Here is a 23,804-nt window from a genome sequence, read left to right as displayed (position 1 = left end):
ACAGTCATACTGAATTTGCTCATGCTATGTCCAACCCAAATAGGGCTTTTCTGTCTCACTGCCTCTTATGCAGAAATGCAGAAAAGCAATAAACTTGCCTTTCCTTTTAGTAGCCTTTGCTTCTACTCTATGTATCTTTAAGAAATCTTGGCCATATTTTTACTCGATTGTATACTGATCCTTAGCTTTTGGAGGATGCTGTAACTATCAGGCCAAGATGCCTAAAAATTACTTTATTCACTGCATTTTTTTGAGATTAAAAAGAAAAGGATCAATTTCCAGGAAACAGGGTCAACATATTAGCACAGTTGTCTAATGTGAAGCTTTTCAATCCATATTTAGCCTCCTAACTACCAGTAAGTTGTTGCACCTCAGTGACAGACATCCACAAATCTCAAAGAACCACCATGAGCTATAACTCAGCTAAAAATCAAACTCTTTTCAAACTCATTATCATTACAGGTTTAGAAGCCTATTTAAATACAGAGTTCCAGTTTTGAAAATTTGTTGCAAGACTGGAGCAGTGATAGGCTCAGATCTTTGGTAACTGCTGACTTCGTTGATCAGCTGTAGAGATTTCCATTTTCCACTGAAGCTTTCTTTATCAAAAGAGGACCCCGTTAAGCCTCTTCTGTTGCATTAATTTACATTAAATAATGCACAAATAATAAATTATTTATTTCTATTTTAAGAAAAAAAATAGCTCCATCCACTCAGAACCCCCATCACTGCGATTTAGTGCTTTCAATAGAGCAGGGTGCAATGGACCCCAGAAACAACACCTGGTCTGGGCAGCACACCTCAGGGTTAGTAAAGAGAATGACGTCAATAAATGGTCCATAGCTAAAAATTCCAAATTACTCTGAACCATTCTCCTGACTTGCTTTCCTACTACCTCTTACTGGCTTTTCCAGAATAATTAGAAACAGGCAGCAGTTGCACCATTTCTGTGAGTTTAAAGCAAGCAGAAATTCAGAATTGAGTTGCTTCATTTTCAACTGCAGAAAATGTCAACAGTACAGGCAATTTTTGTCTGAATTTACACACATTTTTTCAGTGCTTCACTGAGAGAAAAGTAAAGGGAATTGTCACAGTAAGAAAACCTAGCATACACAAAATATGAAGCTATGAAAATTAAAGACTGTTTTTGAAATTTAGGAAGACGATACTGATGTGAATGTCCAGGTCTTTAAAACTGACTTTTCTATTACAATCTCAGATTTGTATATGCTAGATATAGCTGAATGAAAGCCAAAGCCCAGATTAAACCTAGTTCTACAGAAATTGTCTATATATATTTGAAAAACAAAACACAAAAAATGATATTTGAGAGCTCATGAAGAAAATAATGTTTAAAGAGTTAGCTATACATTCAGGTTCAGGAACACACTTACCTTTAAGGATTTTTTGTTTTGTCTTTTTCTTGCACAAAATATAGTTCCAGAACTCAGTTTTCTTCATGAACATTCTTTAATGAACTCCCTAGTGACAATGATTTAGTCATAAAAATAAGTGCATTACTTTATTTTGTTCCCTCTTTCCTTCTTTTTCTATAAAATGTCCCCTCAATACCAGTTATGAAAAAATGCAAAATAATACTTAGGGTAATATTTCCAAAGCATCCAAATAATTTAGGAGACACAGACTGCATGTTTTAACAAGCTTATACTAGCACAGCAATATGATAGGAGTTACAGCTGTGACAGATTTTAACTGGGGAAGAGTCAATGCAAATTTGCAGATGGAAGTCATGTCTCAAAAATGTATTAGAGTCGTCTGAAGGAGCACATGGATAAGATGATCTGGTTACTGTAATGCTGGAATCCACACTTGGATACTTTGGTGCATACTGCTTGGATAAAGCTTTGGGAAGATCCCTCACCGCAGGCCCTTAAATGAATGACGTTACCATGGCACAAGGGGAACAGTCCTCTTGTGAGTTATTAACTGATTACAAGCTAGAAAGAAAGGAAGGAAGAAAAGGTCATTCGTTAGAAGGGAGCAAGGTTACTAGCAAGGTAGCACAAGGTCTCTGCTGCTCAGCATACCTACAAGTAATCTCAAATATGGAGTAAATAGGAAGCTTATAAATTTTGCTGATGATACAATATTACTCAAGACAGTCAAAACTAAAGTTGTTTGAGAAAAAGTATAGAAGCATCTCACAGTACCAAATGACTAGCTGGTAAAGTGGCGCATGAAATTAAATGTCAATTCAATTATGGAAAAAAAGGTATATACACATTTTTGCATGTAATGGCTGTTTGTTGTAATTCTGAACAACAATGTCTACATAGATTTAAAGTGGTTTAATGAAATTATTTCTTTTTATTAATTCAGATCGGTGAATGCCTGTCCTGATAGTGCCCTTTAATTACATTGAAAGTTGGTGGCATTTAGACTGCCAGAGTATTTTTGATAATTGTATTTAGGGATTCAGCTTTTCTGTTTTCAAAGTGCTTAGTAAATATGAATTAACTGTCATAACACTCTGCAAGGTCAATAAACAATTTAAATCTCCTGTCACATGGGGAGAAAAATGAGGTAGTTTAGTTAAATGATTTGCATAAAGGGCTAAAAACGTGTCAAGTTCTCCACTAGAAAATTGTCATTTCTATTGAATCCCTTTTTAAAAGAAATTATATTAATTTCATTTAACTTTTTCTTTGCAAAGTGGAAAACACATTTAAAATGTAGATATATTTCAGTCAGACATTTTTGGAAATGAAAGGTTCAATTTTTCATTTCATAATATTTTATATTAAAAAGATTAAACATGTTGAAACTGAACATTTCTGTTTTAGCCAAACATTACAGTTTAAATGACCCAAAGTAATATCCACTTGGAACTTTTTTTTCCTGATGATTTTCATAAAGTTGGCTTTTTGTTCCAACTTGGGATGACTTTCAAGATCCCAATTTTTTTGAGAAAGAAAAATTGAAAATTCATTCATTCCCTAACTGGATTTGCTTGTCCATTACATGCCATGAGTTGATAATATAGCAAGAACTACCTCTTAGGAATTCTTAACATCTTCTGCATCAAAACATCTGCGTAGTAATATACTCTTTGTAAATTAAATTTTCTATGTACAGAGTAGGTCCATGTTGATTGACTTTCCCTGAAGCATACTATGAGAGCTCTGTATACATCCAGGGGATACCTAAATAAAATGGAAGCATCCTGCCCCAGATGTACCTGGGCTGAAACTGAAGACTACACTGGAAGATGAGGAACAATACCACAAAAATTTACCCAATTGCAATAGAGGAACTGATACCAATTTTAAAGGCTGTGTAGTAAACACTGAATCCTGATCTGAAATTAAGAGTTTCATCTGCTCGGTCACTTTATAATCCTACATATAGCCTAACTAAGGCTCTATGCATAAAGATAGATTATATTAGGTGACCGCTAATGCCTTTTCTAATTTCTTCAGTCACTGTTCTTTATTCTTGCTGGTTCTGTTTTAACTATTAAACCAAAATGTGTTGGAGTATTACTCAAATTTCAATAAAGATTAGAGAGAGAGAAAGAATGAATAGGGGACTATTTAAAAAAATTGTCTTTAACAACAAAGGAAAAGATATCTGAGCAACTAGAATGGCAGAACCCTGCTGGTACAGTTATTTATAACAAGTAATTAATAAAAAACTAGAAAAAAATAAAAACAACAGGAGGACAGATGCATCATCAGATCATAAAGTAATTAGCTAGCTACTTTATGAACCACTGACAATTATATTGGCATGACAAGAGAAACAGGTACTGAGAAATGTGAAAATTCAAAGGAGAGGAATATGGATTACTTTTTTCCCCTATGGAAGTCACGGAATTCTAGTGCTTACTTTCTAGTATGTCTCACTTCTACCTCCAGAAAAATAATGAAATAAATACTTTTAGAGAAAATATATGAAGCCAGAGAGAGAACAACAGCATACTAGAAGCATGAACAACAGAAAACAAGAATATGATCAAAAAATCATAGAATAAATAAGGTTGGAAGGGACTGCTGGAGGTCATCTAGACCAACCTCCTCCTCAAAGCAGGGTTAGCTATGAGATCAGATCAGGTTACTCATATGCAGTTTAGTATTGAAAACCTCCAAGGTCTGCACAACTTCTCTGGGCAGCCTGCTCCAATGCTTGACTGTCCCCACTGTGAAAGTTTTTCCTTATATCCAGTCTGCACCTCTCTTGTTTCAACTTCTGTCCATTATCTTGTCTACCCACCACGCACCACTCTGAAGAGCTTGGTTCCATCCTCTTGATGACCTCTTGCTATAAGGTCTACCAAAAGCCATCTCTTCTCCAGGCCAAACAAACCCTATTGGCTCAGCTTCTCCAGACAGGGCAAGTGCTCCAAACCTCTGACCATCTGGTGGCCCTCCACCGAGCTCGCTCCAGTTTTAAATGAAAAATACAGGGTAAGATATATAGCACACTCACCCCAGAGATAATCATATTTTAGTGGTGAATACTCTCTCAGATAGATACCCACTTTGTAGAATAGTTTGGAATCCTTCATCTTAGAGAACCTATATATAATAGACACAATTTGGGAAGATCTCCCTGTTCAGGAATGTATATGAACTTTTGATTAGCTTTTAGTGAGACCAAAGTCCCACTTAGGCACTTAAATTTAAACATGTGCTTGCTTTCCTGAATAGGGGTAGACTTGAGCACATATTAAAGTGCTTTCTTGAGTGTGGGCAAAAGTTATTGTATGTAGAATAAAACCTATAACTGGACTTTATATCTGACTGAAGTTCCTTTCAAAACTTTAGCCAAAAATGATTCACACTTCCACAAACACCGACAAAACCTTATGAACTGCAAGGTAATTAAAAGAATGAAACAAAAGATAATGGAAGAATATATATCAGGCCTGGAAAGGGATGTTAGCAGGACACAATAGAGTTCATTCAATATTATTTAAGATTTCCACTAGCTATCCATAGTGACAGATAAACAGCACTTAAATTTGTAAATGATACTGGATCATTATGAATGCTAGTGAAAAGAATGAAATACAATGCAAGGGAGCTCAAAAATATCAGACTATGGAACCCAATACTGCTCGCTTTGCTTACACAAAATTCCTATTAAAACAACAAGGTGTGCAGAATTTGGCTCCTGGATATAGGAAATAAAGGATCAAATCCAAAGCCCTCTGAAGTCAATAGGAGACATTCTTCTGACCTCAAAGGGCTTTGGATATAACCCAAAATTAGATTCACTCTAGAAAAATGCAAGCTAAAGGAAATAATCATTCAAAAAGTAGCTGGGAGAGAGATGTTTGGAAAACCTGGAAATCAAAGAATACCTAGGGGACTTTGAATAATATATGATACGTGACAAGAGCTTATGAACATTGTTACAAGATTATACCTTTTGTAAAAGCTTATCAGTCTAGACATGAAGTTGGAATGTAAAATAGAGAAGAAAGAGCCCTTTTCATCCAGTTAGGGAGCAGAAGTCACAGGGATATCACGTCACAGTGCAGGCAGGTCACTTTCTACAGAATTTACAATGTGCCAAGCATCAAATAAAAACCACAACAATATGAAGTAATCAGTCCTATCTGAGAACTACTAATTTCTCAGCTTTCCTCCTAGACACAAGTCTACTAGTATTTGCAAAGAGGAAATATACAAATAGTTTGCAGGTAGGAATTTACAGTCAGACTTCAACATGAGGTAAGCGTCACATTTGTTACTTGACCTCCTTCTCATTTTGGTGATAGAAGTCAAAGGAGCCTCTTAAGATTCCATCTTTCCCACTACTGAACAATACTTACACACAGATATAATTTGCCAAATCGAGGATGTCCTTCTTCGTCTGCGGTTGAAGGACACTCACTTTCATTCTCCTAAACACCTTGCTGCTGTGACATGAAGAAAGTTTCTAAGAGCGCAGACATACTTCAGTAAAATAAAAGGCCTGACCTCATTCTCAAGACCAAATGCTCTCAGCACGCACATTATAAACTCTCAAGCTATCTATCCTCAGCAATTATTTTTCTACAATCTCCTTGCTGAGAGCTGAACAAGGACATCTGTTAGTACATCCTATCTAGCCCGAAAAGTAGTCAGAAGAAAATCAGCCATAAAGGTAGTTTCTCTCCCTCTAGTCTTCTGCCCACAGAAGTATCCTGCCTCCATTTATCCAGTGGAAGAAGCTAAAAATGGTTTGCATAAAGAATAATTTGATTGTATTGAAAAGCTTTGGCAGCCTGACTAACCCAGTTACTGCAGTTCAGAATGGCTTGATCCTTCTCTTCTACCACGACTACTGTTGCTTAGGAGAAGAAAACTCTTTACTCCTCATGCAAAAGAATAAACCATGTGTGGTTCAATAAGTAAGACTCATCAGGCTTTGTCTTTTCCTGCTTCATCTGCCCAGACCATCTCTATACAATTCTTGCTTGTAGGCCCTACGTAGTAAAAGGGTGAAGACAACCAGACATCCCTGAATAAATATTTCAGAATAAGTCATTGTAAGATGATTACAATAAAAATGATAAAGCTCCAGCTCATTTTAGAATGTCTTTGGGTCCATAAACTGTAGATTTTGTGCTGTTTAGTCCCATAATTTCTGGTTTAAAATCTTTCTATTCTTGGATTTTAAAACAAGAATCTTTATTTTTTTTGGAATTATATAGCTGACCCTTCACAGAAAATGTTGGAAAACATTTTATTTCGAAATACTCATGCTTATTCTTCATAAATTTTTTGGACCATTTCACGTTAAAAGCTCATCTGCTTTTGCTAGAATATCGTGCCTCGATATGACTGTAGTTCTTTCAGTGGGCCCAATCCCATGAAAATCTGGGCACTGATTTCTACTGACCGATTCTTAGGTCTTCTCTGGATCTGATCTTCTGTGACGTCATAAAAATTTAAATGGAATCAATTAAGTCACAAACAAAGAATTAATTCACATGGGCAAGAAGCAACAGGGCAAGAGCACATGGGTTTCAGAATAGGAAGTTTGTAAAGAAAATTCCTCAACAACACAAATGGGAAAAGGGAAATTGCGGATAACTCGATACACAAGAGAATATTTCTCAGTAGAAGGCTTTGCAAATCTTTTTATAAAGTTTCAGGAGGTTTGTTTAGAAAGCAGACCCTTTTTTCAGGCCCTAAGTCCCCATCGATTTTATAACATTGATATTGGAAAAAATCAAATGTCTTGCCTGAAAGCTCAAGTTTCAATGAGGTAGTTAGGCTTTTTTTTTTTCTTCAGATACATGAAAAGAGTGACAGGATTATAGACCACCAAATTGTTGGTATTTTAAGAATCTGACAGGCTCAGCACCATGTGCCATTCTAGCCTCTCTGTGTATCCTCTGTGGTTAAAACTCTTAAGCACTTTAAATTCTTTTGGTCAGTATTTTTTTCCTTTTAGAGCAGACAACTAGAAGCACATTCCAAGTAACCATTTATGGTGTACAGAAAATTATAAGATACTAAAATCACCTCTTTGAAGGTGTTTCCAGGGTTTGGATAGTAAAACAAATATTTTATTTATAAAAAAACAAAGCTGTTGTTTTAAATCTAGAATATAATTATCTATGTTCCAATTCAAATGAAAGACAGTAACAGCACAAAGGCACAGCAAAATAATATAGATCAAATCCTACAGTCTTGGACAAACCTCCCATCAAGCTTTGGTGGGAGTTTTGCTTGATGAAATATGGCAGAGCCAGGCCCTAAATTAGCAAAAATTTAACAAGCCATACCAAACTAGCTATAAAACAATAAATGAAATATTTGGTTTGAGTGTCTGAAAATAATGAAAATGCAATGAATTATCAATGCCAAAGCAGAGGCAATAATATCTCAGGAGTCCACAAAAACGGGAGTCCTCAGACTCATTTATCTAAATGCAATAGAGGACTAAAAAAAGATGTCTGAAGGAGCAGATGACTTTCCAGAGTATTTGATACAGGCTGGAAGAAATATGTGAACAAATTTTTCAAATCATCAAGTTTTGGCAAACAAAATTGACTGTAGCTTTGCATAACTTAGTTTACAAATGGCTCAGTCCTCTCATGTTTCTTCTTTTCCAATGAATAAGACAAAACTGTGGACTGGTCCTATGCAGGAGACACATCTGGAATGCTGGGCCTTATGGTGGGGGAGAGGCTAGGATTTCGGTGCCGCAGACAGGAAACGTGCCAGCGAGCAGGTTCCTTGGAGCCCTGGACCTGCAGAAGAGCTCGTCGCAGTGTAGCACAGCCAACTCTGTCCTGCTCCACAGACCAGTGCACCAGGAGGCAGCAGATGAAAGGAGCTGCCAACCAACTGCATCTGGTATATCAGGTCACAGAGTGGGAGAAAGATTCTGGCACTGCGCTAGGAAAGTATGTAAAACATACCCCTATCTGTGGGGGTGCATTGATGCAGGAGCCAAATCTGTGAGTCTCACACTCAGTGCATGAAACTTAACAGCTCAGATGGATGGGTAGAATCTATATCAGTGTAGAAACTGCATGGGATGAAAGCTTTGCTTTTCTGTACACGGAGGAATCTGGTTCTGTTTTGTACCATCTGTGCACCAATTGTGTGGATTGTTTGGTGAGCTTTGTTTGTTTGTTCTTTCATTTGGGAAAGAGTAGAAGTCAGTAAAAAGAACATACTTCAGGTCAGTTTAACTCTTGAACTGCTCTTTTTGCCCTCACCAGTGTTAATTATATGTTCAAATTTCTTATAAAAGTTAAAAAGAAAATTCATACCTAATAAGCAATTTCTGTAATTTACTTAATCTACAAAGAAGGACTTTGTTTACACTATCGAGGGAAGCGTAACAAACGTGGGAATACAAAAAAGATAAGATTCAATATCAGATTTTTCATGTTAAGTCCTTGCAGCTGAAGGTACATTCATCTGTGCACATAATAAACGCACAGCCTGCTGAAAATCTAATGACCATGTGGTAGTAAATACCTGGCACATCCAGACCTTGAAGTGGATGCTCCAATTAGGTGAATGTTAATATCTCAATGTATTTGTGTGCGTGTATTCTTACAATATACATAAATATTAGACTGAACAGATCTTAGCAACAAGTAAATGCAACAAGATAAAATGTTAGTTTATACATACATTAAACATTTATATAATTATACTCATTCTATGCAGCATCTAATAAACACATTTCAGAAAAAGATTTATAATCTTAATGTCCACAGGCCCTCCAATCATGCTGTGGCACTCACAGAGTGAAATCTGAGACTATTAAAAACAAATGGGAGCCTTGCTTAATCAGGGCTTTGCAGACTGCTCAAGCCCAGAGGGGCATCCAAGAGAATCATTTGATGAAAATTAAGGTTATAATGATATCAAGGTGAAAAAAAAGGCATTGCTCCTATCTGCTCCTCCAGAAGCTTCTGTTGACTTACAAGAAGCACATCACCTTATGCTCTCAATCAACAGAAAGCAGCGGTGGAAGAGATGGACTAAGAACTGCATAAACACTGGTAAATGTCTTACAGGAATGTTTCTTAAAATCTTGATGTTCTTTTTTGGCTTCTGGGGTTTTGGCAGGAACTCTGGTTTCTAGGCCCATTTCTGTGTACACACTTTAATGATGGGCTTGATTAAGAGACAGTAATTCCCTGGAGGATAAGCTATCTTATTTATTGACACAAAAATGGGTACAATGCCAAAATCAAATGGTCATGTCCCAAACCAATGGAAAATCACAGATGCAAAAACATTATGGAGTCTTCATTTTTCAGGCTTCATGTATTTCTACTGTTTTCCACTGCATATAAGCTTCACAATGTAACCAACACGCAACCTGGCCTTGCAAGAGATTATCTTCCGCCAAACAACAAGCAGCAGCAAAAATGTTAGCCTGCATCTGCCCATGAGGAAATTACACTGAGGTCCAGTTATATTTGTCCTAGTAACTCTATCTGCCAAGTGATTGTTTCTCTCAAATGAGGAATTAAATGAAGAGCACAGATGTTGGCTCTGTAATAAGCTAAGACAGGACTGCTAAGGAAAATTCTAGTTCAGGAGTCCACCTCAGAGGAAACCATGGCAATGAGTTTAAAAAGGGAGCTTGCTGTCATCCAATGTTCTGCACAGGATCCCAAACTTCTAGTGCAGTCAATAGGATTTACAGGTAAATAATATATTGCAGGATTGGACCTGGTATTCAAAGTTCACTCCAACTTGGTGAAATGTAACCATTTCTGAGATGACATTTGAAGCTGTTTAATAGAGGTATGACACAAAATGAAGCTAGACATCAAAGCAGAATGTGTGCAAGACAGTGCGCTTAGCACTTATAAAAAAGTACTTAGGAATCATTACTGGTCACAATTTCTTTATCTTTCTAAGACTACTTAAAGATACGAAAAAAATATATTAAGAAATACAGCCAGGGTTCCTGCTTTTCCTAACTGAAATATGAAGAGAACATACTTGCTGTCCATTGTACTAACTACTGGCACCAAACTTCAGACTGAATGGCCATTTTCTTCTTCTCCCTGGCTGGCCCAAGGAGAAGAATCCTCTCCTCTGGCCCTGCACCCTTAATAAAATTCAGTCTCCTGGAGCTTTCTCTCTCATGGGAGAAAGTTAGAGACGTTCCACAACTTGTAGCTCTACCATACATTCTTTTACTTAAGTAAGAAATGTTTCCAGATAAACAAAGAAGCCTATGGAGCATTTGTGTACCAAGTTCTGATCACTATTTATGCCATTTGTGGTTTTGAATATATCTTAACGTATATGCTTACATTATTCTACATGTTTTCATTTCTGTTTTATTATTTTCTCCAGATTTGTCTTTCATCTGAATTTCAGTTTATTATGATATTGTGAATATTTTCTTACTCTTTTTTAAATTTTGTGTTTGTTCTGATTCTGGTATTTAGTGACTTTGCCCTTCACTTACTCTTTCTTATTTCTTAAGGCAATGAGCCATTCTTGTGGTGCAGTATGAGTGGTTTTGCCAGCAAAATTTTTGAAGCGCATATACTAAAAAGTCCTCTTACCACCCACTCAGGTTTGTAAAATGTTACACTAGCTGATATTCATACATATAGAGGTACATTTTATCAAGAGATGTACTTGCAAAACCTTTATTTGTTCTCAATTACTTACTTGTGTTCTAGCCACAGTTATTTCTCACATAACACAATAATGTAACTAGTACCTGTGCATATTATTATATATGTACTCATAATAGTCCTAGTATATATATGTTCCAATATTTCAAGCAGAACAATGAATTATTAAACAAGCTGGTATTCGCAAACACTATTATGTGAACAGAATAAAATATAGTTGTCAACCAATGAAAAACATTATTGTAAGAGGAAGATATTTGTGTTTTATTGGAATTTTCTTAATTAATTTTAAAAAGGTTCCTAGACTATGATACAAAATATTTCTCTAATTCATAACATTTTCATCAAATCCAGTTATATGAAATCTGATCATTTTTTGCTGTGCTGGGAACCCAACAGGGTGATAATGTTAAAGAACCAAATAGTGAAATGAACTAGAAACAGAAACCAAAATCATCCAGTTCAGTTTCATTATTCAGGTAAAACGCAAAAACCAAGCTCCAAATCATGAATCTGAGAAATATAAATCATGCTGTAGTTATAGTAAGTGCGATGATATCTGTAGGAAGATTCCTGCTGTTATCAGTGGACTTTGGACAGAATCTGTATTTTAACAAAGCTTAAACAAAAACACATTAATTTAGGATGTGGCTATATAATCTGTGGGCTCCAGCAGCAAAGCTGGCTTAAATTCTTGCCTCATACTTATTCCTATCTTTGTGTCACAGTTAGTTGCCCCTCATTTAGGCTGATACAATTCTTTGTGAGGAAGCAATGCAAGCACTGAAAAATACTGAGGCAGCAATAAGTGATCTGGGTTAAGAATCATAAAAAGGGGAATGTCTCACTATCAGCCTTAACTTAACTCCTGTAGATCATTTCATCCTCATGAAAACAGCTTTGGAAAGAAATGAGCTGGCACAAAAAGTCATCAAACTGAGAATCTAGTACAGCACAGAAAAAAAGGCAGCTGAAAAGCAATATAAACTGTGCCATTATCTACATTGATGGTGCAATGTATCTTTGAATATTATGCTCAACTCATCTTCAAAAGAAGTTTAACTGAAAGAGAAAGGTATCAAAGACAGGTAATGAAAATGTGGTTACAGGCACAGTATGGCTTTATTATAAGAAGAGACTGAAATGAATAAGACAGTTTAGTTTTGAGAGGAGATGAATAAGAGATAATATGACACAGGCATCAGCTAATGAAATTCTGGGAGTAAGTGCCAAGAATGATTGTATCTGCAATACTGTTCGATAGGAATTCTCAGCAAAGAAACACATAAAGGAAGCCTCATGTTTCTGATCACTACTATAATTGTAATAAAGGAAGAAGTGAGGGGGGGAACTCAGTCATAACCTTCAAGAGCCTGCCAATGTAAATAATGAGTTTGATTTTCAGCCAATAAAGCTGAAGTGAAAGAGAAGCCGGAAAGCTCTGGGTAGAGCCTTTTCTGGTAGAAAAGACAGACAGATGTGCAGGATACTTTATTTATTGCCTTGGAACAATACAAATGATTGAAGAAATTTTAAGTCTTTTGCTTGGAGTCTTTTGATTGGAGAAAATTGAAATCTTTTTGAAAAAATTACAAAATGAGAAAGTGTTAGTTCTTCAGACACCTGCTGGAGATGTTTAAACAGGGTACAGAGAATTTTGGAAAAGTGGAAATTCAAGTGGAAAAGTGCTTTTTTTTCAATGCTGTTTCCTGCTGAAGCTGAATTCAACTATAGGATTAACCTTGCAAATGCATTACCAGGCTACCTAGAATACACCCTCCCCAAAGAGGCTACTGGAGACCACTGTTGCATGAGAAAGGGTCAGCAAGACAGACATACAAAATATTTCTGGAATTAACCCCTTGTCGTTGCTGTGCCAACACCAGGATATAAAATAGCAAAAATAACAAATTCTACTTAACCCTGATATCCTTAACACATTTTTAGCACATTTAAATGAGATGTTAATTCATATTTGCCACAGACTTTTGACAAAAGTAGTTAAGTAGTTGCACTTTCCCCTACGACCATCATACAGCTACCTCAAATCCGTTTCAAAGTTTGCCCCCACATTGTTTCTGCATACCTATGGCTGCTCACCGTTTCCTCCAACTCCGATATGGCAGTCACATCACTTCATGCAAATTATATTTGTTCTGAAATGGGAAGTTGAGGCGACCAGCAGTAATTTCCTGTTGGCAAGGCAGCTTTTCTAAAATAATCCATCATTTAATGGTCATTTGGATGGCAGCAGTCCCCAGCCCAGCAAGACTGGACTACATTGTATAGCTGGAGAGATGCTTGCAGAATTAACCTTACTGGCTCAACTTGCAGCTGTCTGTCTTTCTGTTTGCCTATCTGCTTGTCTATCTCTTTCTGTCTCTCCTGTCTGCTTTATTTCCCCAAAGGAGGTATTTAATGATTTCTTTGATGCCTTTTTTTGGGGGGGAAAGGGTAGGAAGGAGGTTGTTGATTGTTAGAAGTGTTAAGGCTAGCAGACATATTTTCCCATTATTTTAGAAAAAATATTGTCCATAAGTAATTGTCTTATTAAAACCCTGATATGCCACTTGACTCCCTTACAGATCATTGACTGCAAACATGTCCAGACTTCTTGTCTCCAAGGCAAGGATGAGACTTTAACAGATTACTTCATCTTAAAATTGAAAGGTGGAAAACTTAGTGATGCAGAGAACACAAAAGCATTGCAAGACAGTCTTGCACTCTCCACAGTGTTCAATATCATATTAGTTAAAACACGGTCATCAAGATATTTTCTAACCTAATGTCTTTTCACAAAACAGACATATCCATATGTCTTCTAGCACGACCTTGAAAAGGAGGAGACACTATTACTTAGTGTCTACTCAAAGCCATGTTGAAGAGGTCATGAAAAGAAAACACTTAAATGAACCAGACCTAGAATGACTACTTTGGAAATAAAACCTATGGCCAGAAATGGGACAGACAAATGCAAAGAAGGTAAGCAAAGCAACTTTCAGGGATCTACATGTTGCCAAATGGGAAGGAATGCATTGCAAGACATCTAAACACTGCTAATGAAGGTAAACATACCATCAACGATCGGATTTTACCACTGAAATTAGCAAAACCAACAGACTTAACAGTCACTGCCGTGTTACAAGACAACCAGGCCATCCAATAAAATGTACAGTGGTACCCTTCATGACACTTAGGGGAGTTAGCCCAAATGACAAGTTTTTCCTCAGAAGCAGCAAAGGCTATTCTTACCCTGAGCATCCAGAGACCTGAAAACTGCCAGAAGTTATGAAAGAATTATGGTAGCTTTATTGTCATCTGAAAACATAGGAGACACTGCTGGAAACATCTTCTCCTGAGAAATATTAAGTTTAAGGCAAAAGGTTTCTTTGAAGTTATTCCTATTAATAAAAACATACACAGTAAAACATTCTTCTTATTGCCACCACCACCACCAAATTCTAAGTCAGTTAGAGAGTAAAACATATACAATTTGGGGGAATACTGCGGTGAGAAGACATGCTTCAATTTCACACATCTAACAGGAGGCTAGACAAAATATGAAGACAAAATATGTATTCGGGATTATGAAGCTATCAAGAATATTAAAGTAAAAAACAGAGCAACTCAGTAAAATTTTCAGTGTTTCTCTTCCTTTCTTCTAAGGTTAATACCAGAGTGAGTCTGAGATAGCCCTCAGCTTAAAAACCTCCTCAAAATCCACCTACTCTTGCAAGCACTTCAACTGCAACAATCATTTTATCCCATTGATCCTGCTAGATATGTGCACAACAACATGTGTTGTGCTCTGTATCCACTCATATCTATAGTATTTAAAACCTTTGTGGCAGTGATCATGAGACAAATAGCTTGGAGTCCAGTCAACTGTAAAATGCTGTACACAGTTCATAAGTTGGAAACATATCAAACCAATCAAACCAAAGAGATAAATGCAATAAATTTTCAGAAAGAAAACAAGAGGCTTTGGTGCACTGATAGCTTAAGTAATGGGTTTATCCATATGTGTTGCTATAACGAGTATCTCATAACTAATGAAATCAGCCTCACTGTATGCCTAGAAGTTAAGGAATCACTACCCTCATTTTACAACTGAGGAACCAAAGGCACTAAAATACCAATCATATTTCTTGTATGCTGGCATTCCCTGGTTGGGAAGTATTTTGGGAAAAACTACAGCCTTTACAAGCAAAATATACCTCATTCCCACAGTCGTCCTTAAACAGAGCTGGCATATGATAGAGCAGATTTGCTCTAATGTTGACAAAGATTTATCAGGGTAAAAGACTTCAGTCTCCTGGGAGACTGTCTGTATTCTCACAAGTACGAAACTGAAGCACTTTAAGTGATTTTGCTATTAGTGACATTACAAAATAATTAATGGAAGACTATGTTAGACAGAGTAATGTGATAACTGAATAATAAGCAGCAGTCACCACTAGAGAATCTACACAGAGAACCAGGAATGGTGACTGTCAGAAGTTACTATCCAGAAAGAAACATTTAAAAATAATTGTTTTTAATATTTTATGGAATGCATATTTGTCTTCCACACATTGATCGCAGTGACCAACAAGTGTAATACAAGAAGCAAAGCCAATTTTAAGAAGAGAAATTTTTTTCAGTTTGCTGTTCAAGCCATAGATCTGGTAACAGATGGAAATTGAACCTTTTAGACCGTTCTTACCACAATGACTACTTGGAAAACTTACTAACTCCATTTATAGCCACAGTTAGCACTTTTTAAGGATGTATATGCATAAAACACTGAGACAGATCTAATACCAAAAAAACCTTGCTTTCTATTACATTGGTTTATCACACTCTACAACTGGAGAAGGATTCATCTTCTTCACTGCTTTCCCAGATTTCCTCAGTGTCCTGGGTTCTGGAGAATGAATTTGTCTTGGTGATTTTTAGTGACACCTGCAGTTCTCTAAGAAAAATGCAGTGAAAAGTTTTTCCCTGTGTTATAGTTCCCATGTAGTGCCCTCTCTACCATTTATCCACTGCTAAGAGGACAGCGGGCATGAGGCACATAATGAGACTTTACACCGGCTGTTGAATCAGCTCATTGGGGCTGTTGGCAGTTAGCACTCGTGGGACATGAGCCAAATCAGAGCACTCTTACTGTGACAGAACTTACACAGAACTTTCTTGTCTTTCCCTTCAGCAGCCCTATGGTATATCTCACTTGCAGCTCAGGGTCTACCTCTGCATTTATACATTCTAAGCTATAGGCTTTTTTCCAGTCTGTGATATCAGAGACAGAATCTGGGTATTATTCAGCCCCTTGCTTACAGATACAAAGTGATGTCAGGGGTTGCACAATGTATAACTCCTTCTCACAGAATTTCATGCTATTACATTAACAGATATATGCTTTAGTGATTGTTAAACATTATCTGGAGGAGAGTTACTGGTCCATGAAGTATTGACTGAATGTTTCTAAAAAAAACCTAACAGCTTTTAATGGTGTTGCTGCTTATCACGCACAATTACTGGCTGATTTATTTAAAGAGCTTCTAAGAGACTGTGAGAATACTCATTGCTCTTTATCCCAAAGCATGGATGTCAGCCTGCAGTTGGAATAGAAATGGACTAACATTTCTAATGAAAAAAACTTCTAGCCAAATTTTAATTGAAGCTAGATAGCAAATAAAATTTTCTTTTTCTTTTCCTCTAGGGAAAAACAGATTCTGCAAACAAAACTGTATCAAAGAATTTAAGATTACTTTGCTACCAAAAGTCTAAACAATAGAAATGTTATATAGAAATGTTGTTAGAAAGCCTCGAGTGAACAAAGAAAAATCAAAACTTTTTCCTAGAAAATACTGAGGTGAATACTCATATATTTTCCCAATATGAAGATGTTCAACTGTATTAGCAATCTGATATTCCCAGCTCCTTCTGCTCACAATCATAGACTGATTCTTAAAATTCATCACTATGATTTTCACTCCACAGTTTTAAACCGAGTATGAACATGTCCTGAAGGCTTTATTGGTTCTTACAATTTCATGTTTCCAATTAGTCATTAAACAATCACCTACCGTTATGCACGTTGTTTCCCTCTTGGAAAATGTTTCCCATTGATATTTACCCATTGGGTAAATATTCTGGATCATTAGGACTCAGAGACTTGTGTAGTAATGAAAAGATACTACTGATCTGTAATTTAGTAAAAGAAAAATATAAAGCACCCAAACATGCAATTATTGTTCTTTTTGTTTACAAGACACACATATTACAATTTATTTGGCGAACCAGTCTGGAATCTTTAATTCTTCTGAGGATTAAGCTTCTAGGATTGCTTTGCACAGAAGTTGCTTGTGTAATTCATACTGATACCTTACTAAATCCTAGCAAAATACTCTGGATCAAGACCATAGTTGCAGTGTTCCATAAATAAGGATTGGCTGGAAAAAATACCCTTACAACATTTAGGTTTCCAGAAAATATCAGAACTAGTTACTTTAAAGTTTGCGTAAAGCCCGAGATTATGGTGAAATTAAAATGTAATCAGATGATGTGCACTGAAGTTGTGGAGGCTTAGATGGGGAACTTGCATATAAGTTTTAACACTGCTATACCAGAGATGTTATACCCAGATTCCACTGTACTTAAAGGACAAGAACACTGATGTGTGCCCTGAAGAACTAAATATTTTCTAATGCTGAATAGTAGTGTTGTCATACAGAATATTACCATTAGGCTCTGTTATCTATCCTTTTCAGTAATGAATTAGTTCTGATAAATGACAGTCCATTCATTCTGAAATACTGTTTGACTGCCTCTTGAGTGCTTAAATTCCTAGACATGCCCATGCCAGAACCCCTGAAATAAATGTCTTCATTTATTTCAGTAATCTTCTTTAGAAGCCTGGTACTCCACCCAAAAACTGAATACAGAATGTAGAAAATAGGGGTATCCTGTATCTGTTGCATGTTCCCTGGCTGGGGGAAAACATAAATTAGAAATCTAAAATGACTAATGCACTATGAAGGCTTACACTCTTAAGAGACTGTGGAGGCACAGACCATGTAAGAATAGTAATGCTATAGAAGTGCTCTCTTTGCAACAATAGTTTCCTAGCAAACAAGAACTATTCTAAGAATTCTTCAGACAGTGGAGTGGAGTTTAATTCTGGAAATGAAAATGGAGAAACTATTAAACAGCAAATTCTCAAAGAGGACAGCATGTCCTAAAGAGGCCACCGCTATGCAGTCATGGAAATCAGCACTTTTGAACAGCCAATGCAATAGAATTGGAAGTTATGTCTGCCACATCAAGAACAATCTGTAGTGATGTATGAGGGACCATCTGGCCTCCATTAAAAAGAGAAAAGAAATCCTCTCAGTCTTAGGACACAAGAACATGGAGAGAATGTTTTCTAGATGCAGATTCCAACTGCCTGAAAAATAAGTCAAATAGTTCACCGGACATCACTGCAGTGATGTTGAGAAATAAGCAAACCTGCTTAGGCTGATGAGAAAGGAGACTGATCCATATAAGGGGTTCAGAAAGTAAATAGCCTTGAAGTGAAACACAAACATACCAGCCACTGGGTACTGACATTTATAGTTTAGGCTCCCTGGCATAAGCTCTTCTTTCAATGGTGAGACAAAGATACGTCTTCTCACCATTCCTTTTAGCAGAACAGTGTAGATTCCTGACTAGAAAACAAATGAAACTCCTGCTGCCAAGAATCAGGAGAAGAGACACTGGGCATAAAGGAGGAGATTTCATCAAGTAGAATCAGACAGACAGAGACAATGTGTATGGTGCTGACAGTAGCCAGTGGGGTCTTCACAATCTAAAGGATGCAAGGAGCAGAGCTAGTATCTCAGGAACACTCAGGAAGCGATGGTGAATGGGCCAACACAGGTGCTGTCTTACTGTGCTCTGCAGGCACTGCCATAGTTGACACAGATGCATGTCAGATTGATGCTGCAGGAGACAAGCACAGTGTGAACTTCCAACATTGCCTGCAGACTTCACAGAGTAAATCATTAGGGCATATGACATCCCTGGTGCTCACATGAACACCTCGCCAATCTGATTAGCCTCTGTACTCTCCCAAAGGCCACAAGAAATTTTGGCTCTAGTGGCATGCTCATGAGAACATGAAGAGACACAAGTGTCCATAGCTCATTTGGGAAAATAACTTCGGAGCCTAGCTCCCCTTTTTACCTTGTTTGAGTCTTCAACAATTGGTAAAGAGAAAACATGGCCCTAAAAGGGAAAACAGAGGGATGGCACAGGTAGGCTGGATAATGGAATATGACCTTCAAATGTTCTGCACAACTGAAATGAAGCTTTGGTCTAAATCCTCAATACAGAAAAAGCAAAAGGCCAATATATTAGTTGCAAAGGATCTGCAAAGCATTCCATTTCAACAAGAGAGCTGTCTTGTATGCCTTGCACTGAGCAGGAGGGAAAAAGAGCAACAGCACAGCTCTACAAACAGTGCAAGGACAAATTTTCAGATCTTGAATGACTAGGCCACAGCAAACCTGTTGTTACAGTGAGGACATGGACTTATTCCAAGAAAGAATGCATGGTTCAGGAACAGATATTGGTGAAGACCAGAGGGCATATCTAGCACCTAACTTTTTCCCCCAGGCAATAGTAATCTTTGATGCAAAGTGTATTGCCTCTAAAAAAGCTGAACAGTAAATGGAAACAGCAGTCGTAAATACAGGAGGAAGTGTTTGGGGCCTGTTTCTCCAAACAAAGATTTAGGGCAGATGCCAGATTTAGAGGGGAGAGCAGAAAAATGGGAACTGTTCCATATCAAAGATATAACTGGATAAGAGGGAAATACCAGGAGAAAAGGCTAAATTATTGCAGCTGACCCCTCTTTCCATAAGGTAAGCTGCAAGTCTGTAGTAGAAAATTTTCTCTCCTCTTGCTGTTCCCTGGTATCAGCACAAATTTCATTCCATCAGCCAAATCTGATAATCAAATACTTTGCCTAAAATATTACCTTGCTCAAAGGAATAATGGCACACATCTATTTTTGCTTGCAAATAATATCGCTTTTGAAACATCAATGCACATTAGGAATTCAGTACTTACTATAAATAATGCTAAATTTTTATTTCTGTGCTTGATCACACAAAAAAACCCACCCGAGATAACTTCTAATTTTTCAGTGTATCCAGGCACACATTGGTGTCCTATGTCCTGCTCCTGGTAAACAAAGTCAAAGTAAAAACCCCTATTAATTTCAATAATGCAACATCAAATCCTCAATGTACAGCTGGACAGGACACTGTTATATTTTCACGCAGATATTTAGTCACAGGTCATCTGCTTAAGGACAGTATTTTTGCAAAAATCCTCTGTGAACATAATAAAGAGTTAAGCTGAGAGATTTTAAATTACAGCACTTTTTATCAGTTCTTCCCACTTTTATCCCTATCCATATCATAGCTCCTCAAACAAATAGTGAATTACTTAAACAATTGCAGGTGGTACAGAGTGTGTTTGGAATAACCATAAATTTCTACAGCTTAGTCAGCAACATGCTTTGGCTTAAAAAGTCAAAGGATGGCATTCATCTCTTCTTCGTAAAAGTGCTTTCTACCTCATGTGAAAAAATTAATAACATACCAAAGTAGGAAATTAAAGAGTTTGGGATTGGAAAAAAACATAACTACATCTGGTCTGACCAAAAAAGTAGAATGATTGATTGAGTGTCTACATGAACTTAAGAGTTGGATGAACACTAATTGGCTTAATTATTTCAGTCAAGACTGACAGCATATTGATAGAAGAGGAGGAAGTATTCTTGATGATAAAAATTAGTCAAGACAGTCAAATCCAAAACTTACTGCTAACATTTGCAGAAGAATCTTATCATACTGAGCAACAGGAAATAAAATTCATTAACTACAAAGACACGATCTCTGACTCTGGAATTTCCTGAACTGCAAACTGCTGGAGCTGGAGAGAATATTCTGAGGAAGTAACACTACATGATTGCCCTGTTCTACTGTTTTTTTCCACAGCATTTTATTTTAGGCAGTGTTGGAGACAGGAAACTGGGTTAGAGTGACCTTTGGTCTAACCCAATATAATCATTCTAACGTTCTCAAAATGGATGATGGATGGATAAAAATCAATAAAGGCAACATAATACCTGATTGGGAAAAGAGGCCTGAACATATATATATAAAAAGATGATTTCTTTGCCAATATCATTCTGAAAGGTGATCTTGGAGTCATTGCGGATGATTCTTTGAAAACAACATTTTACTACACAACAGGATTCAAAAAGGCAAACAACATAAATGATTAGGAAAGAGATAGGAAATAATCATGAGACAATATAATCCTACCATATTAGCACATCTACAAAGTATGCAGTTCTGGCATCCCATCTCAAAAAAAAAAGAATCTATAAAAGTTATAAAGGTATAGAAAGAGAAACAAAGAAGAACAGAGGTATGAACAACTTCCACACACAAGAAACAAAACACTCTAAGTTGCTTCACCTCAAAAAACCAGAAGATTGAAAGCAGATGACTAATGTCAATGCAATCATTAACGGTTTGAAGAAGGTAAACAGGGAACATTTATCCATTATTTGTTACTTTGCAAGAACTAAGGCTCACCAAATGAAATTCTCGTGAGAAGTGACATTAAGCTGTACCTTTGGTCTCATTTTATTTGACTGATCTTATATTCTAAATCACATGAAGTAAATGAGGTCAAGAACTTATATTCAAAGATTGATATGGATAGTAATATAAATACAGTGAATGTTCACAATTATTAAAATTATTTATATCCTTTTTTGGAAAGGACTATTAAAGGGATACTCCAAAACTTAAACCAGTTTAACAACTAGAGATGAGGAAAAGACCAAGGCCAGATCACAACAGTTTCTGTAAAATTCTTACACCATCCTTTGAAAGTACAAATATAACATATCAACAATTTTAGAGACAGAATACAAGACCAGATGGAATTTTTATGTTCAGATGAACATAAAGTGCAAATCTGAGAAATCAAAAATTTCAGCCACATAATATTCCAGGCAATGTATTTCTGAGGACTTAATTCATTGACCTGTATTGTCAATGTTTCTCAAATCTATTTCCCTGGAATATTCATTTGAAAATGTACTACTTGTCATGCCCTATTGCCCAAACATACCCATGTTTTGGGGTTTTTTTAATTCCAAAAAGACTTAGGCACACTGAGTAAACATATTTAATAAGCTGAACTCAATCGTGGTTACATTTTTTGGCAGAAATCGCCTTTCTGAGTTTCTATTTCAGTAAGATTCACTTAATACAATGAAAGCTGAGTATGCTTTGATCCACAATAACAAAGTTAAAATGTATGGAGAGACAATAAGGCTGGGAAAATGCTCTCTTGGCAAATAAAAGCTGGAGCAAATTAATCCCACCAATTTCCCACTTTAATGAGTTCAGACCTTACCATCATTAATAATACTGAAATATTTATCAAAAATTTATATAAAGATAATTAGGAAAGGTCTTTGGTCCCATCAGAAGGATCGGAAGCTATTGGAACTTTTATCACATGAGCAAGATCAAAACCAAAGTAGCTATATTCTTTTTTTCTTTTGTGTTAAGCACCTCTTATACCCCAAGCATCTGACTATTGTCTCGTAAAGCACTTGGCTATAACCCAAAGACAGGTTCAAATAAGGTTCTGAGATTTCACACACATGCACATACACACATTCTTTTGATCTACTCTCCTTACATTAGGAATAGGAGTCAACAGGAGTTAAAAGTAGTCAGCGTCTCAAAACAGGATTGGGTCCTTTATCCTTATTTGCTCCCTTGCACTTGTTTCATTCGCTGTTTGCCAGCTCTACTATTAACATTCCTCTGCAACAAAAAGCACAGTGAAAAAGAAAGCACAGTTAGCTTTACTTTAAAACTAAAGTCCTGAAAACACCCATCCACTTATGCTGGATTAAAAGAGTTCTGAAGATGCTCAAGCACAAAGAATTAATTTAAAACTGCACAATACTCATCTGACAAGTACATGTTCCAGTGTATTGTCATCTTTCCTTGAAGTGCCATACAGTCTATATCCCCAAGTGACTAAATGTAATTTCCACATTCTACCTCATCAATTTTAGAAACTAAGATAATTCTTAAAAAATAAGACACTGGTAATTCTAAAATTTTCAATAAAATTTGCAAGACTGGAAAGTTCTTCAGTAAATGCAGGCATATTTTTCCCTGAGATACTAATCTATGGCTGTCTGTAGGGAGATGTCTATTTATTTTAAAACATACACAACTGAATTATCATGGCTTTTGATCCTAAAACTGTATCTAAAATGTGGAGTACAAAGTACTTTGTCATCCACCTCCCCTGATTGCCCAAACTGGAAAATTGTCCACACTGAAGTCTTTCTGCCTGCGTCCTTAGGTTCCCTTTAATGCAAAGGAGGGCATTGGCTGGATGGGGAAACAGGAGTGATGCACACCTCCGTCTTGTCCTGACAGTCACTCAGGATGTACATCTATATTAAGGAGCTCACAGATACCGTTTCCAGTAGATCACAATAGTTTATATACAGCCGTTCTACAAATTTAGTGGTGGTGAGGACCTAGAAAAGTCATTAGCATCTTCTGGACTTTATTAATGGATTATGAAATGTATTATTAAAATTTTCTGGAAATCGGCCGTTAGGGCCTGA

General features: G+C 36.6%; 1 long non-coding RNA gene across 4 annotated transcripts in view; it reads right to left on the bottom strand.

The window, feature by feature from the left end:
* The window catches only part of LOC112972726, a 51,090-nt gene that overhangs the window by 1,368 nt on the left and 25,918 nt on the right, over positions 1 to 23,804 (bottom strand). For 3 of the 4 annotated variants that reach the window (XR_003255761.1, XR_003255762.1, XR_003255763.1), the window contains one exon: positions 22,853 to 22,980. This is a non-coding gene — a long non-coding RNA (uncharacterized LOC112972726). Of the gene's footprint in view, positions 1 to 21,140; positions 21,371 to 22,852; positions 22,981 to 23,804 lie in introns of those variants that run through there. The other variant, XR_003255764.1, reaches the window with a different exon arrangement.

Source organism: Apteryx rowi, unplaced genomic scaffold (genome assembly GCF_003343035.1).
Source record: "Apteryx rowi isolate R43461 unplaced genomic scaffold, aptRow1 scaffold_5, whole genome shotgun sequence".
Lineage (NCBI taxonomy): Eukaryota > Metazoa > Chordata > Aves > Apterygiformes > Apterygidae > Apteryx > Apteryx rowi.
Note: the sequence above shows the minus strand (reverse complement) of the source record. Positions and strands in the feature narration are given on the sequence as shown.